Source organism: Lissotriton helveticus, chromosome 8, assembly GCF_964261635.1.
Source record: "Lissotriton helveticus chromosome 8, aLisHel1.1, whole genome shotgun sequence".
Classification (NCBI taxonomy): domain Eukaryota; kingdom Metazoa; phylum Chordata; class Amphibia; order Caudata; family Salamandridae; genus Lissotriton; species Lissotriton helveticus.
The window spans coordinates 327,575,209-327,591,769 of record NC_136069.1 but is presented as its reverse complement, the minus strand read 5'-3'; the positions used below and the strand labels follow the sequence as shown (position 1 = coordinate 327,591,769).

The 16,561-nt window shown below is 45.6% G+C and overlaps 1 protein-coding gene across 4 annotated transcripts in view; it reads left to right on the top strand.

Annotated features, from left to right (window-relative positions):
• The window catches only part of SPATA13 (spermatogenesis associated 13), a 166,748-nt gene that overhangs the window by 130,143 nt on the left and 20,044 nt on the right, over positions 1–16,561 (top strand). The gene's annotated exons all lie outside the window — the stretch shown is intronic.

Sequence of the window (16,561 nt, the reverse complement as noted above, 5' to 3'; positions counted from 1 at the left end):
TGCTAGTTTTTTTCTAACACACAACAATTAAATAGATACTAAATTAGTTGTACAAACATTTCAAAATACATTTCAGTGGTTATGAAATCCCATTTTTTGAAATTCTGTTTAAAAATTATTTTAACAGGATGAAAACAAATCAAAACACTTCACTTGGTGTGCAAATGAGAAATATGTTTGCTGAAACCCAATGTTCACAGATTATTTTTACACACTATATAGTTTTATTAGTAAAACTGCATATTACTGGGAAGGTTTTTTTCCCATTTACATGGGAATTTTACTGTCTGTAAATGGCAGTGCACTACCACAGCAAGCTTTAGTAATATATTTTAAATGAGTTTTTAAACAAAACACTTCTGCCCCTTCCATGATGGCAATGCTGTGAGTGAACTAAGAGGCAAGTCAGAGATCATGTGTACCCTAAATGTGGGTAGATTCTTATCATACATGGAGCAAACTTTTAATCTTTTAATCGGACAAAAGAGGTTTTTTGTACACAGAAATCCTGAACTCACATATTTGAAGGTGCTCTCTAATGTGATAATGAAGAATAAGGTGGGTCTGTGAAATAAAATATGTGCCCAGGATCACACAATGCAGGTCTAGTAACATTTTAATGATTTTTTGCAGCCTGATATATAGCATCACTTTCAGATGCAGAATGTTAAATATGTTGTAATAGCACCATTAGTGAAAAGCTACCATCAATTCTCTGTTTAGCCTGTTTCCAAGCAATGTTAGATCATATTATATTGTGAACTCTGTTTGGTTTGTTACTGTATAAACATATTTAACTGCCTCCCCCTCTCTTCAAGTTTTGGTTTTGAATCTTCAAGTGAAGATACCCCAATATGATTTATGTTTGTGAGAAGGAGGGCTATGGTGCAGCCGCGTAGCTAGGGGGGTGCGGGGGGGGGCGGTCCGCCCCAGGCGGCACCTTTTGCTGGGCGGCACCTTTTTTGAGGCGGCCGTGGCCGCGCGGGTCGGCACTGAGTGTCTGCCAAGGTCCGTTGCGGCCGCGGCAGCCTCTGTGACTGTAGGGCGGCAGCGGCGCTCTTTATCATGATCATCATCACGGTCACTTCACTTTCCCAGCCAGCCAGCCAGCCATCTGAAGTAAAGTTCGCACTAACCAGCACCTGAGCACGGACAATTTCTTATGGGGCAATGCATCATATGCATGGCATTATATATATATAAATAGTGTAAACTTGCTGCTGCGGTATTGGTAACGGCCCCCCTCCTCTCAGCCTCGCTCACTAGTCCTCCAGGGCCGTCAATCCACTGGTTGCGTGCGCGGCGCGCGCGAGCGCAACCAATGACGGCCCTGTAAGGACATTTTTGGCCAGCCCTCGCCCCACCTTAGCAGTGTGACGCATTACGCAATCACTGCCCCTCGTCGTGTCGAGGAGTCGGAGGAGTGCGTGGAGACCTTCTTGCCTGGCCTGGCTGCGCACTTGACGGAACAACTATAAAATATTTCATTTCAAGGTGAGCTGGTCTGAGTGTGACCGTCCGTCCAATGACCAATTATCATTGCACCCGACGGCACCAAGAAGAAGGTGTGCGTGTTCCTTACATGCCTTCCAGGCTGTCTGTGTGTGCACGTTGGTGAATATGAATGTGTGCCTGGCATAGGAAGTTTCTTCGGGCTGTTACTGTAACCGTTTCTCCACTCCAAAGGTACATCACGCTCCGTTTAATTCTAATGCTGCTAATTAATTAAAAGGTACCTTTCGAGCGACCGGCTCTGACTGGATTGTGCATTCTGTTACTGTACCAACATGAGGTGCTGAAACCCCCCTTCAGAGGGCGCGTGCCGTGCCGCTCCACCAGGGCATGCCCTAATGATAGGTGCCTCACCAGGGAACTGCAGGCCGCAGCCCAGCCCAGTTCTGGTGGTGCCTGGTACCTGTTCGCTGCTGGCAGCCATCTATGGTTCCTCTGGGCTTCGTCCACTTCCAGCCGAGCTGTTTTGTGAATTCCTCAACTTAGCTCTGGGAAGCAAAGACACCACAGGTCTCCTCTCACCTCAGAGCGCGAGCATGTTGTAATATTGCACTGACTGGAGTTACGGAGTCCATGGGTCAGGGAGGGGCCAATCAGCTGGCCTCATTAGCTGAAGCACCTCTTCTGATATCTTTTAGGCATTTGCTCAGTCAGTGTAGTGCATACTCTGTAAACAATATTGTTTTCTCTCAGTTCTGATGATATCCCGCCCATGAATATTTGGTAATTTGACTTGTACATCAGCGCAGACTGTTACTCTGATATACGTTTGGTACACCTGCTCCGAAACACTTAGGGGCAGATTTATGAAGGCCTTGCGCCGCCGTTGCAGCACTTTTAACATGGGAAAAAGTGACGCACCCGCGGCGCAGGGCCTTCATAAATCTGCCCCTTACACTTTAGAAACATAATGAGGAGACATCTCTTCGAGGCGCACACAGTGGGAACTTACCTGTGGCTTTCCTCATAAACCATCCTGTTTAACTGCGTATTTAAACACAATCTAGGACTTAAACAGGCAATCAGTTGAGGGCTCCAGTGTAGCACATAGTTGTTGAGCGACCAGGAAAGTGTGCATCCTCCTACCTTATAATGATAGTGATCTCACACGTCTAAAGAGACCCTGAGCTACCTTCGAATGTGAGCTCCCTTCTTGGAGTCACTGTATCGTGAGCTGGCAGTCATATTGCTCTAACTCCTATTTCAGCTGCGTCAAAACTCCCTGCTAGGGGGATAACTTTCCCTGCTGGGGCCTCCAGACAGAAAGCTGCTCGGAGCTCCGTTCCATAAAGTAGTTATAGGAAGAAATCCTGCTTAGCAAACTTTTTGTGCTGGCTCCCTCCTATCTTCCACGAGTTCCCTCTCTAACCTTAGAGGAACACCCCTGGGTTTAACTGTCGCCCTCAAAGAAACCGTTCTGCCTATTGCCCCCATCGCAAATGTGCCCTTTTTGAAGCTAAGAACCTCCCAAACTCCCTTCTAAGGTGAAATACTCCTCTCTCTATAAAATGGACTCTTTCCTAGTTCCCTTTAAATGTGAGTTCCCACCTAACTCTGTCGTTTCCATGTCTTCTTCCTGAGCATAGTTTCTGTCATACAAGGTCTCCCCCAGCTCCCCTCTGAGATGAATCTAGGGATCAAGTGATCTTCCAGGCTGCCTCATTACAGCGTTCTTCTTCCTAGGTCCCGCCAAAAACGAGCTTCCTTCAAGGGCCATTTTGAGATGAACTCCCACAGGTCAGTCTACGTCTCCCCTTCACACTTCAACAGAGGGGTGCACCCCTCGTCAGCTGCACTGGGGGGCAGGAGGGGCAAGGACACTCTTACTTACCTGTTCCAACAAGCACCCAGACTCGTTTTGCACTCATGAGTCCACCGCCACACATTTGCACCAGTTTTAGTACTTTTAGAGTGTCTCATTGCTGATTGCTCAAATGGGTGCATGTAACTTGCATGATCGAGGTAACTGTTAGCAGCAATACTGCGTGTCTCTCCTCGGAGACTCTGACATCTTTCAAGTACTCACCGTCCTTTTTCCCCAGCAATACCCCCTGCCCCCCTAGGGGCGGCAATCTGAGGGTAGCCCCGGGCGCCACAAGCTCTAGCTACGCCCCTGCTGTGGTGGGCACATAAAGCAGCATTTTGGCACACATGCCGGTACTAGTCCGGAAGGAAAGGTGAATCTGATAAATTACAATAACTTTGTGAATACTATGATGTCTACAGTACTAGGTTATGGAGACATCTCGCTTTACAGAGTCAGGGACAGAAGTGACATTCTCTGATAAACTTGGTCTGGGTTGTTTGGATATAGAGATGGGGTAAAAAAATACGGCCTTACATTTTTAGCCAATTTATCTCATAATAGGACAAAATATTATTTTTCTTCTAAATCCCATATGTGCTCTCTTTAACATGGCACCATGTCAGTGGTGTTTGTGTCCCCAAAAACGCATGCCAATTTTTGCCAGCGCATTGCCTCGCATTAGTTATCCACGGAAAATGCTGAGCCCTACAGCTACTTCTGAGCCCAAAAAGAAACTATGAACAGAGAAAAAAACCTAACTCGTCAGCTAGCCGTGTACCATATCAAGCATATGTTAATTTATTCATTTATGGAACAATTTTACATCCATATGGATGTTTACTCCTACTATGCGGTCTTTAATTAATTGCCTAGTGATAGACTTCCTAAATGCATGTTTTCAACTGAGTACTAGAAAGAGTTAACTTTAGCAATGAAGATCATTACAGGCTAGTCTGTACAGTAAGTACACCATTGTGCCATGCATGGTGAAACTCTGAAATGGTTGATTTGAAAGGGAAAGGGTCTCCGTACAAAATACTATGTTCTGACCTCTGCGTGTAAACAGAAACGCCTTCTCCCTTGTTCCTGTGCCAGATATTCTGTGAACCCCAGCGTTCGTGCCACCGTGGGGCAGCATTGTAGGTGTCGGAATGGAATGCCCATACTAAGCAGATTACATTCTTATATTCAGCCAGGCTGCACAAAGAGCCTATTCTCTCCACAGTCCCAGGCGCCAAAGGACTACTGCAAAAAACTCTGTTTCGTGACACATTGTAGATGAGGAGGAGAAAGCCCAGTTGTTATGAATCAAATAAAGTTAAATGAGAGAAATAAGTAATTGTTTCTCTGATATACGTACAAGGAAGCCCTGTTTTGTGAGAACAGACCCCTCGCTGCAGTTTGGCTATTTAATGCATCTCCTTACTCCTTTGAGTAGTAGTAATGTTGTGTACTTTCCATTGGTATTTATTGTATGCATTAAGCATCCCAATCTGAAAAGTTTGACATAATAATGGGAGCACCAGCCGAGTGCATAGGAGTGTGGGTGCATGTGGAGAGGTCCTATGAGTTATCGTGCATGACGGAAGGCGACCGTGTACAAGTCAAAATCACAGAGTTGTTGAGCCAGGAGGACAGGGAAGGGGAAAGATCTGATGTACCCGTAGGGGATTATGTTCTCAATGGGTTATCCCTCGAGTCGGAGGAGGTGCTGTTTGGCCATCTTGGCATTTTCAGGGATGTGATGTATCTGATTCCCGGGGGGGGGGGGGGGGGGGGGGGGGGGTTATATTACAGAGTTGTGCAGCCAGGCCGCTGTTTGTCAGGGCTTTGATGAAAAGAGCTGGTAAAGGATCTGAACGTGGGTATGATTTACAAAGTACCTTTTGAAGGACGTTGGAGGAACAGGTCATTGACCAATTTGAATACCATCATCATCAACTCTTTATTTCGACAAAAATGTCATAAAAGCATACATCATTAAGACAGTTAAAAAGTAAGCAATAGACTACAGTAGCATTTAAGAAAATAGAATGAAAACACATATCCTAGACGAATAATACAGCAAATACACCTAAATAAGTTATATGTGGTTTTCCCCCTGGAGTTTAAAATCCGGCCTCAGTCCAGCTCTACAGAGAAAAAAATTTGAATACCAGTTTTAGGACCCTGTAAATGGGTATGTGAACCAACCAGCATGATAGCAGCATGGGAAGGGTGCTGTGGCGGGCAGAAGGCCAGGTTGCACAGTTGAAGATGTTGGCCACTGGCTGGATGAGTGGATAATGAAGAACAAGTTTGCTAAGTAATGGGGTGTAAATAGGGCTTTGCTCATGAGATGGTGCATGTTCTGTGCATCTGTTGTGGTTGGTAATGCGCAGAGGTGGCTGTTGCTAACTCACTGAGTGGCGTCAGAAAGTGAATGGCAAAGAAGTAGTAAGTGTAGCAAGTTTGAGGTGAGTCTCATGGTACGTTAGTAGCACTATTTATCAAAACAATAAAGATATACCTGCAGCAAACAAAGGTAAACTAAGCCTATTTAACAATCTATGGCAAAATTTGTTTTTGACCACCGACAAAAATTGTCCAGCATTAAATATATTGTGCCAGGAAACCGTACTCTTCATAAATTCTGGAGTAAAAGATACAGTAGGCACGTGCACACTGTGCTGCTCTGGTTCATTCACATTAGAAATACCACTGTGAGTATTTTAACTTACCAGTCACCATCAGGAATAGTGAACCCAGGATTTCTGATTCTCAAGCGGGTCATTACATCTACTGACCATCAGAAATACAGTACTAAAGCAAACAATGCTGTTCCAAATATTACGACAAGTGGACCATGCTATCAGGCATTCGGAGCTATGAGAAGTCTTGTAAAGAATACTGTTTTCAGTGAGATGCGTTCATGTATACCCTTCAGGCAATAATGTGTAAAATTAATGTATGTATATTTAGAGGTCTTTTTTCCATTTCTGAGATCTCAGGACAATGACATGATCAGGGAGATTGATAACCAGCAAGTGAGACTTTCTCAATCAGGGGAAATCTTTGCTTGATGGAGTAGAGGGACTTGCCGGGTTGTTACATGTTTGAATGTAGCAAATATTACAGTAGGGTTAATTTTTTCAGTTTTGTGTTTTTTATCGGTTGCTGTCCCCAGGCATATGATATAAATCCTACAAGTGGTCAGTTGAGATACTTGTGTCAGGGCAATGGCAAATTTCATTCTGAAATGTTTTGCACACATTGGTGAAAAGTGGGAGAAACTCTGGTCATGGCAACTCGCGTAATCACGGCTCATAGACAAATAAAATATTTACTGTTTACATTTTTTTTCAAAAGGAAACAATTCTTGCCAATCACTCAGCTTCTCAGATTACAAAGAATGGATAACATTTGGTATTCTAGACACCTGCTTTCTCAAGCCAGACCTAGAAAGGGCCAGATTGAAAAAGAGGTCCAACAGTGATCCATACTCTACAGATCGCTTCAGCATTGTGAGCCCCAGTTTAGCAGTATATGAAGACTGCAACACATTTCACAGATGTGCCCCTTTCCAGAAGTAACCTGCCCCACTAGGGGTGAGTTCTCTGTATCATGAGTCCTGCAGATCAGGGCTAAACGCAATGTGTACAAATTGACGGTTAACTACTCACTATCACCATATTTATTCATGTATTTTATTCATGACTATCAAAAAGCACACTGTCGCCTTGAGAGGTAGCAGGGGTTCTGTGCACTAAAACTCCAGCAGTTGTACGAAAAAGCGTTACATTTGACCACAAATTAAAGTGGAATATAAATATAATCAAAAGATTTATAGCAAAATGCAATACAAAAAGCCCTAAAAATATTACTTCGAAAACAACCCCCGACAAATAGTTTTTACCGGTTAACAAAATCTGAGGTGTTTTGGGCCGGAGACGGACAGAGTAGGAGAAAAAAACACTACTAGAAGCCTAGGTCTGGGGATTTCTATTTTAGGCCGCGTCTGACTGCAAGCCAACCTGGACGGATCTTCCAGACAGGTAGAGTTTTGGGGATAAACAAGCAAGTGTTTTTATGGGTAAGCACCTGTATGTTATGCATGTACATTGAAATTGGGAAGGGAAGTGCAAAGCCAATTGTGAACAATAATGAAAAAAGAGTGTCGATATTAAATGTCTGGAGAGCAACAGGGTGAAAAACGGTCTCAGAGGCACGAGGGTAGAAACAAAAAGACCTACAAAAATGCATTCGCATTATCCAGCCAAGAAATACCTGCAGCTGAGAGCCAAGAAATACCTGCAGCTGAGACAGCGTAAAAAAGTTCTTTGCGAAAAGAGAAGGCGTGATACTTGCAGTGTTCTTCTGTTCCCAAGTTCAGATCCCGGCATGGGTGACACAGGCCTACATCCTTCCAGGGTCGGTAAATTGAATACCATTGTAGTGAGTAATAGTCAGACCCTCCAGGATATCGCGATTTCGCGATTTGCCGCGAAATCGGCACTTTTTAAAAAAATGCCGCGATTTTTACCAAAGTGCCCGCGAAATCGGCACTTTAGTAGAAATCGCGGCATTTTTACAAAAGCCGCCGCTATATCCTGGGGGTCTAATGGTTGTAATCCTGTTCATGGGATTAACTCCGAGGTTAGGCAGCTAAAGAGTTGCGTGCTGCTCGCTCAGTCACACAAAGGCCACGGGCTGGCGCAGCACTTAATTGTTACCATGGTTTTCGGGGTGGTCCTCCTGGACCCAAGACCGTGCCCACACACCATGTCCAAATAATAAAGAGCGAGGACGCTCTTCGTTCATTTTATTGTCACTGACACCCTGAGAAAGACTGCCAGGCTCATTCAGAGTAACTTTCTGATTCAGGCACAAACAGGAGTTTGCCTATATGAAGATCATGATTTTTTGTGGTAACTGCTTCACCACATGATTTTCGGCACACACTGATTTCCATTATTTGGCAATATTCCGAAAACACGAGGAATGACAATGTTGTCTCCTATTTCGAGGTGAGGAAATTGGAACGAGGCGTAAATAGCTAACAAATTAAAAACAGACCTTGTATGTCCGGTATTCCCCACATGTGGTATTACCGCCCACAACGAACAACAAAGGGAGCGAAGTCTGCTAAAATCTGAATCGGTTAGGCAGCTAAAGAGTTGCGTGCTGCTCGCTCAGTCACACAAAGGCCACGGGCTGGGCTGCACATTGCACATTTATTTACGTATTTAGGGGCATTAGCCTTGAATAATTAATGGCGCAAGGGAGTAAAGGTGAATCTGGAAGCGGGCGGACAGCAACGAGTGAAAACATAAAAAGCCTTTTTCTGAGCACCGTCATTGAAACGGCCTGTTGCAGAAGGTACAAGGCCAAGAAAATCACAAGCCGACGCTTCAGCCCTCTATCACCACACTGTAACTGCAGTCCATGGCCCCCCCCACCCAGACTGTCCCAGCCAAAAACACTTTCTGTGTCAGCCTTGCTGCAGTGATTAGAGAAGCACATATATCATGAGATCCGTTTAAATAACATGAAGTTAAAACCAACCTGTGGAGCTGAATTCTTCGTTTGCCCAGGAGTTTTTATGCAACTAACATAAATGTCTAGATAGCTCTGGTGAATGATGGAGGGCTGGGGCAAGAGCAGCTTTTATTGAGTGACAGTTTTCCCATAAGAATATGAGCCACGCTTATTCTCAAAACTCTATTTTATGAGAATTAGCTGTGAGTTACTGCTTTTTATTTAGTTTTTGCCCTTCCATTTCTAGTGGTTTACAGCAGTTTTAAGATATTCCTAAAGTTTCTTGTTGCTCAAATTGGTGTAATTTCTGATATTTATATGTTTTCCTTGTGGTCATTGCTTGATTTTGCTCCCGAGAAAGTGTCACTCATAGTCGTTGAATGTCACTCATATTTATAGTAAAATTATGAAAATGTCACACATATGCAATCTGAAACCTTGGCAGCTATGTATGTCGGCCCACGAAGCTGCAAACATGCAGCAAAATGCCCCGAGCCCTGTCTTGTCAGTGGGCGACGAACACACCTGAGAGAGCGCAAACTGATATAAAAATATGAGTACATCACACTTACCTATAGAGAGCATAATTCATGAAGAGAAATGCCATGAGTGCTAATAGTATCTGAAATTATATTCTAAATGTATAGCTAATATAGAGATTTAAGTAGAAGTGGAATTAATACAGAAAGGTGTGACATTATATGATTTTATTAGACGTGATTATTTTGAATCTATGTCGTGTAGCTGTTAAACATATAAGATGGTCTGTGGTAAAACGCAGAACGTGGTAGGCCTCAGGGCCAGAGCTGGAGCTAAAAGGGAAGGTGTTTCTTTTCACGACACAGATTGTTTAACGTTTTTGGTCATTGCATTAATGGGCCATGATTTAGAGTAATGTTTTCTAAATAATAGAATAAGAGTTTTAACATGCTTTAAGTAAATGAAGAAATTGAATGCTATAATCATAATGTGAAATATTGTAGGCCTGAAATGTTTTAGCATTGATTTACACGTACATGTCTGGGCTGAGAAATGTTGCAAGCCTTTTTAGAAGTCTATGAGAGTTGGGTTCTTGGCGGCAGATATCTGTCTGCAACAGGAAAGGGGGGATCCAATTATAAGTGAATGAATAGAGGCCTGTTCAGTAGACGGCCCAGACATGGAGGAGGGTTCTGGAATGTTTAAGGGGTATCAGCGGGCCGGAGAAGAGACTGAGAAGCAAGGTCAACTCTAACGTCTGAGGCCCAATACAAAGCATCATGGAAAAAGCCTGAAGTTGCACCACGTGAGAGGCGTTTCGCAAGGGGCGTCTCAAATGTTGTTGACTATTTTGTATTAGGGACAGCACCCCTGGGTGGAGTTAGAGCAGAGACCTGAGGACCCTTTAGAGAGCGGATGGGTAGGCAGTGAGGGGTCATGACTGGAGAACTTTAGGTTTTCACCAAGAGACTTAGAGTGGGTGACTTCCCTTGGGGGTCATTCATTGCTGACACCTTTGTTAGGTTGGGATTTGGTTAAGTAGGGATACCATCTAGAACAGGGTAGGGACGCCTAACCTGTGTTCGTTTTCCTCCAACCTAAATGAAGGAGAGATATGCGTCTATGCTGATAGCTTTGCTATTTTTAGAACTTGTGTTAGTGATTTCTGTTGCTCGTCTGAGGGCTTTTCGAGAGCACATGTATGTAATTGGACCTGTGTATCTCGTGAATCTCATTCTGAGATGCTTGTATTTGCAGCTCATTATATCTTTACAATAAACTTTTGAAACCTAGAAGTTGTCCGTGATCTTTAAGAGTAGAGTCCTTTCTTGGGTGAACTAATTTGCAGATAGGTGTACTGTTTCCTTCCAAGACAGGCAATAAAGGTTCAGTCGACCAGATCGAGGTTTGGATCAATAGATATAAGGTATCGATCAAAATCTCGCCCTTTCAGTTGGTAGCTATAGAGGATGGTTGCCTTCTTGAGGACGGTGACCTAGGCCAGGTTAGCTTACCCCAAGGCCCCTAGAAATCGATGATCGGAAGAACAGCCCGCAGATGAAGATCCGGATGACGTGAGACAGAAAAAGCAGCAGTATCGGTCGAGAGTGAGTATAAAGGGTTATGCGTGTTAGATTGCGGTGTTTTTGTATTGTATCTATGTTGTAATGTCTGGCGGAGTTGAATGTCTGTAGAGTGACTGTGGAACAGGTTGTGAGCGCGCGCAACCGGTGGAAATCTTAAGTTCAAGGAGAGCTTAAGTGGTTCGGGTGTATCGGACACCCAGAGTAATTGTCAACTAGAGTGAAGGGGGTCATGAGGTACCATTGATCACCCGAGAGACCGAGATAGGGGGAACGAGTGAGTGCGTGAGTAACGGACGCTGGTCGGAAGTTACTGTGTGTGTAAGTAACCTATCAGAGAGACGATAGACATCTCGTCAGTTGAGTTGACAATTACAGATAGACTGTGGACGTACAGTCGAGAGAAGTGACCGCTTGGTCGGAAGTAGTCATTTTTCAGTGTATGAATGGGACGCATGCATAACCGGGAGACGAGTTGAGAAAGGAGGGGTGCTGCTGCGAAGCGGAGAAAAGAGACGTCAGGTGGTGTCGCGCAGTGATTGGCTGACAGGAGAAAGACCGCGCTGTGATAGGCCAAGCTAGCAAAGCCGCGACAGGATTGGTGGATTGTCATCAGGAAGTAAACAGAGTAGCGAGGCTGAATTTTGTGCGCATAATTATGAAGTGTTTTAAATGGTTGAAAGCGCTGTTTAAAAAAGAGAGGAGAGGATCGTATGAAGGGGAAGAAGCCCCGCCGGAGGGTACGCCAGCTCGTTATATGGCAGTAAATGTTGGGTTGCATACGATCCTTTGGATATCAGAGTGGAGTAAGATTACTGAAGGAAACGAGGAACTGACGTTCCCGAAGTACGGGACGTTCAGATTAGAGGTGTTACATCGATTGAAATCAGTCATGACCTCAAAGAGACCCTTGCCTAGACCAACCCAGTTTGAAGCCCTTGAAGCATGGCTTAGGGCAGCGCATGAAAGGAATATGAACAGACGACAAGAAAGGGTGAAACGCTCGGTAAGGGCAGTACAGGATGCCAGGTGGGATGCGGATGCTAAAAGATGGAGAGTGCATAATTTGGAAATAAATAAACTGTACCCAGTGTTAGAGGCGCCAGTAAATAAAAGCCCCCTAGAAGAAGATGATGAGAGCGAAACAGAGGACAGCCTGATAAACAGATTACTGACAGACAGGCCACCCCCGTATAATAGAGCAGGGGGAGAGGTCGAGAATACTGAAGGAGAAAAGGGGGGCAATGCAGGAGAGCATAGACCGCTTCCCAGTTCAGAGTGGGATCCTGAGCCAAAGAAAGAGTTGCTCCAGCCTAGTCAGGTGCAACAGGTAGTCGGTAGGTTTGTGGTACAAAGAGCGCCGGAAACGGAAAGCGCCACATCCTACCCATTACCAGATGCACTACAGGTACCTGTTACCATAGGTCCTATAATATCGATATATGACCAAGAGAGAGCAAAAGGGGAAGAACGGAAACGGAAAGACAGAGAAAGAGCAGAGCAGGCAAGGAGGAACGATACCACTAATTCACCAAGTCAGATGCCGATACCCAGAGAGTGGAGCACCCCGATGCACACAGCAGGGGACCCAGGAGGGGATCCTGGGGGCCCTAGATGGCCAATGGATCTGAGGGGATCTGGACGAAAATCCTTTCAAGAGCTAAATGAGTACATGAAGCAGTGGGATGAGGCAGTGAAGGCTCAAAAGTGCATCAATGCTGCAGAAGCAGAAAGGGAAAGTCAGGACAGCAGAGCACGAACTCACTGCGGGGCTGGGGAGAGTAGCCCGGAGTGGGACTGTAGAGGGAGTAGGGGAGTCACCCATTGGGCCCGGAGTGGAGGTAGAACAGACCTGGAGAACGGGGGCCCCGGGAGTGGAGGGGTGGCGTGCCCAATACTCAGTGAAGGGGAGAGGAGAGCGCAAGAGTACAGGAACAGCTTTAAGTGTCCACACTGTGTGCCTGCCACCAGAGAACAGAATGGGAGTTGTGAGAGGTCGCACCATAGTCCCTGTGATGACAGAAATGAGCGCAGCCCAGGGAATATGGGGAACCAGGAAGGATCGTATCGGATATTGAGCGATACGAGGCAAAGGGAGTGTAGCGACCAGAGGGAAAATAACAGAGAGATGTGCGGTGTGAGGAGAGAAGAAGACGAGAGTGGGCAGAGAGAGAGTAGGGATAAAAGGCCCGTGTTCCATCACCTTCCAAGATCGGATGGCCGAGCATGGGACCTGGAGAGATGGGAGCAAGGGAGGCCACCCATTAATTCTCCCGAGCCCAAACGCAGAGCTCGAAGTTGGGATGGTAGGGAGACCAGGGAGCCCCCTTCAAAAGACATATTGCGAGCTGAGATAAAAGCCAAGAGACTTGATGTCTCCAGCTTAAGGTCAGATCTGGATGACATGGTAGATGGTACCCTGCCTTTAGAAAGAATGGAAATGTATGAACAGGATGAAATACTGTATATGGCAAAGGACATCACACGAAAGGCGAGAGCAGTCCATGAGAAGTTAGTCGAACTAGCAGGCAAATATATGGTGGATCTGTCAAGAACCAAGGCATTACAGGGTAACCACAGGCTACATTACTCAGATCGAGACCTAGATGAGAGGAGAACGATTGGGCTGAAAACACACATAAGGGAACTGATTACTGGAATAAGGACATGGAGAGCACTAGATAAATGGGAAGAGAGGTGGTCCAAGAAAGGGACCGGCAGGAGAAGCATGATTGGTATGACTCCAGGACAGCAGGGAATAGAAGCTTACCCTTTGCGTGAAGTTGCCAATGGGAGCTATGTACATGTCCCTTGGAGTAGGGGAGATTTAGCTGCTTTTACCACATCTTTCCCCAAGTTACGAGAGAGCCCCGTGGAGTGGTACAAGCAAGTCGAGAGGTTTGTAAAGATCTCAAAAGTCCTATGGATAGATCTGAACACGCTGTTTGACATTGTAGTACCAGGAGATCTGTGGACAGCATGCAAGGTTAGCGCTGAGTGGCCCACAACGGAGCCAGAGAGAGATGCTAGGACTAATGGGCCGTCCGAGATCGTGATGGCAAAATTCGAGAGAGTGATGACTTGGCTGAAAGAAAAAGTGCCAATGCAAGACATAGATTGGGTCAGAATAGACAGAACGAGACAGGAACCCAAAGAGACAGTTCACGAATATTACGAGAGATTGCTGAAAGCGTTTAAACAGTATAGCGGCTTGGATGTAATGGATCCAAAGGACATAGGGCAATTCGTGTCCAAGTTCGTCCTGGGACTGAGACCGGATATTAGTTTAATGATTCAGCAACACTCGATTTGTTGGCAAAGTAGACCCCTAGATGAAATACTGAGATATGCCAGGTACTGCTGTGATGAGGTAGACTCCAAGACTAAGAAACTAAAAGAGAAGCTGATGGTGGTACAATTGCAGACAGCAGGAAAGGGGGGACCGCAACAACAGCAGCAAGGGACAGGTACAGGAGGTAAGAAGCAGTACAGTCAGAACAAGGGTAATGAGGAGAGTACTACCTTTAGACCCAGAGTAGACATAGCTACCTTGAAGAAAACGACTAGGTGCCACCAGTGCAACGAGTTGGGGCATTGGAAACGCGAGTGCCCTTACAATGTAGAGATCGGAGAGCAAGAGATTGAGGAGGAAGAGGTCCAGAGCGCACCTATGAGAGGGGCGACGCCATACCAAGGGAAGGTGCTCAAAGGGGGGGGGGCTCCTCCCCGAGCCCAGTTCCCGCAACCTCCTCGAGTAGGGAGTATGGGTAAGACCTATAGACAAATGCCCCTGTTTGTGGAAGGTGAAGAATGCTATTATGTGGACCCATTAACCGGACAGAGAGTGGAAAGAGAAGACTGCACCCTCGGGGCAGCCTTAGAGGTAGATCAGAGGGGACCCTATGTGGAAGCAGAAGTAGCAGGGTGCCCTACGACATTTCTGGTGGACACAGGAGCCACTAGATCCACGATCAGATCAGCTGCAGTTCCAGACCTGCCCATGTCTGGAGAGACCATACAGGTGGTAGGGGTCGCAAACAGGAGAATAACCAGCCAATTGACAGAACCGGTACAGGTGAAAATAGGGAAGTACAGCGATGAGCACCAATTTGTGGTTTGCGATTCAAGCCCTGTGTGTCTGCTAGGAAGAGACCTGTTGTGCAAATTGAATTGTACTATATATTGTACACCCCAGGGAGTGGAGGTATTGACTAATGATGATGATGCAGATTTCAAAGTTGCAAACTCAAGAATATGTGTGGAGCTGTACCCTACTTTGACAGTAGACGAGCTTCCCTGGGATTTGAGAGAGACAGTGGCATCAGAAGTATGGGATTTCACTGGGGAAGAAATTGGATTGGTCAAAGGGGTGGACCCAGTGAAAATAGTAGTGAAACCGCATGCTGAGTTCCCAAGAACACCCCAGTATAAATTGACTCCAGAAACGATTGCAGGCATAAAACCCGTGATCGAGTCCATGATTAAACAGGGAATACTGAAAGAAATCGTGGGTAGTCCATGTAACTCCCCGATTATGGGTCTGCAGAAACCAAATGGGAAATTCCGGATAGTGCAGGACCTTCGAAAGATTAATAACATAGTCGTTTCGTGTTGTCCAGTGGTACCGAATCCATCAGTGATACTGTTTCAGATTCCATTCCAAGCTGAGTGGTTCACTGTGATAGATCTTTGTCAGGCTTTCTTTTCGATCCCTTTGGACGAAGATAGCCATTTTCTTTTCGCATTTAAGCTGGAAAATCGCGTCCTAACATGGTGTCGTATCCCTCAGGGGTATACAGAGAGCCCATCGATCTTTAACCAGCTTTTGAAGAAAAATCTTGAAAGTCTAGTGCTGCCCCAGAAGTCAGTTCTGGTCCAGTACATAGACGACCTCCTTGTGGCGTCAGACACAGAAGAAGCTTGCAGGGAAGACTCCATTGCTTTGTTAAATCACCTAGCTGCCAATGGGCATAAGGTATCCCCGGGAAAATTGCAGTACTGCCTGACAGAAGTGCAGTACTTGGGACACAGAATTGAGAAAGGCAAACGAAAGGTGTCACCAGACAGGATAGAGGCGATCATGAAAATGAACGCGCCTCAGACACAGAGAGAGGTCAGGATGTTCCTAGGGATGGTGGGTTATTGCCGACAGTGGATCGTGAACTTTTCACTGAAAGCAAAACCTTTGCAAAAACTGACGCACAAGGAGGTGAGTGATCCGGTACCATGGGACAAAGACTGTTTGATGGCATTCTTACAGCTGAGAGAGGACCTGTGTCGTGCTCCGGCATTGGGAATGCCTGATTACAATAAACAATTCTTTCTTTACTGTTGTGAGAGAGAAGGTTGTGCGTTGTCTGTGTTGGTCCAAATCCATGGGAATGCCCGTAGACCAGTTGCTTATTTCTCGGCTACTTTAGACCCAGTAGCCGCAGCGTTGCCCGGATGTCTCAAATCCGTTGCTGCAACGGGTGTCAGCATTGAGAGATGTGAAAATATTGTTATGGGGCACCCGTTAGAGGTGTGCGTGCCACATTCTGTTGAACTGTTGATGACCAGGACCAAAACACAGCATCTGACCAACAGCAGGCTCACGCGCTATGAGCAAGTTATTCTTGCTGCAGAGAACGTGACCCTCAAGAGATGCTCTGTTTTGAACCCT